At 47.2% G+C, this 1,283-nt stretch overlaps 1 protein-coding gene across 14 annotated transcripts in view; it reads left to right on the top strand.

Moving 5' to 3' along the window:
* nfixb (nuclear factor I/Xb) overlaps positions 1–1,283 on the top strand; it is a 153,376-nt gene that overhangs the window by 123,524 nt on the left and 28,569 nt on the right. The window lies entirely within an intron of this gene.

Raw genomic sequence — 1,283 nt, forward strand, 5'->3', positions numbered from 1 at the left:
GCTAAGATGGCTGCCAGGATTCCACAGAGCGACAGCACCACAGAGAGGAAGAAGGAGAAGCAGATTCAGAACCGATGTGAGCGGGTCTGAAGGAGAAAGACACGGACTTGGACCCCGCAGAATGAGGGACGGGTGTTTGCGGAGGAAAAAAGAAACCCTATCCTTGTGTGTTCTCCCTGCTCTGTAGACTCGGGGTAGTGAGGTGATTTTGTTTGTCTCATTGTGTTTTCCTGGTTTTGGCAGCGTGCAGACGGGGTGAGGAGTGCAGCAGTTTGCTGGCACGTAGCACGCCAATGCCACACAGGATCAGGATGCTGATTTGGGCTAAAGTGAGGTCCAGACTGGGGGGTCCTTCACTAGCTGCTCTGGGTCAGGCTGCTCTGGCCCGGGACCCGTAAGACCCCGGACGGTCTTAAAGCGTCAGTGGTGCGGGATAATTGGTACATATGATACAACCATAAAAGTGTACGAGTCCGCGGTACACGGTGAAGACGAATGGCAGCCAGCAGGCCAAACAAAACAGGCTGAAGGAGGCAGCTCTCCTCCGCTTCCTGCCCCTGTAGACGTGACGGTGAAACACACGCAGGAGACGGAGTCCAAACAGTACCCAGAACGTAGTAAACCTGTGTACTTTACAGGCAAACATGACTTTACAAGTGGGTGATGGGAGGGTGGAGGCAGAACCGCTGACGTTCAGTGTCAGAAAATATGGAGGAAGAGTTTTGTTATAATGGGGTCGATAAGAAACGGTCGGGACGACAGAGACGACGGGAACTGTTCTGGAACTGTTCTGGAACTGTTCTGGAACTGTTCTTCCTCTGCTGACCTGGAGTGAGACACAACGCTGTGTCGTCTGCGTATAGAAGTAGAGGAGTTACTCTTGTATGTGTTCACATGTTCCACTGCACATCCACCAATCTAATCTAATCTAATCTAGATGTCAGATTAAACCTCATCACGTTACAAACAAAAACTCTCAGATTTTCTTGGAAAGTTTCGCAGGAACTGTCGATGATTGTCGTTTGGAAAGTTGGTTTAAATTTTTTCCTATTTCTAAGTTTTTTGTATTTAGAGAAATATGTGTTAAATAAGTGAGTGATTTAGTTAATTAGTTATTGACTATTTACAGGACTGATCAAACTCAAAGGTTTCTCTCTCTCTCTGTCTCTCTCCCACCTACATTGGCGTTTCTTTTCTGTATTTTTTTTTCATGAACAGAGACTTCTGTACTTACCAAACTTATCTCGATCAGTCTAATGGACTAGCGTGGGTGAGACCTAAGT

The sequence above is a fragment of the Cynoglossus semilaevis genome, chromosome 17 (assembly GCF_000523025.1).
Source record: "Cynoglossus semilaevis isolate Cse_v1.0 chromosome 17, Cse_v1.0, whole genome shotgun sequence".
NCBI lineage: Eukaryota > Metazoa > Chordata > Actinopteri > Pleuronectiformes > Cynoglossidae > Cynoglossus > Cynoglossus semilaevis.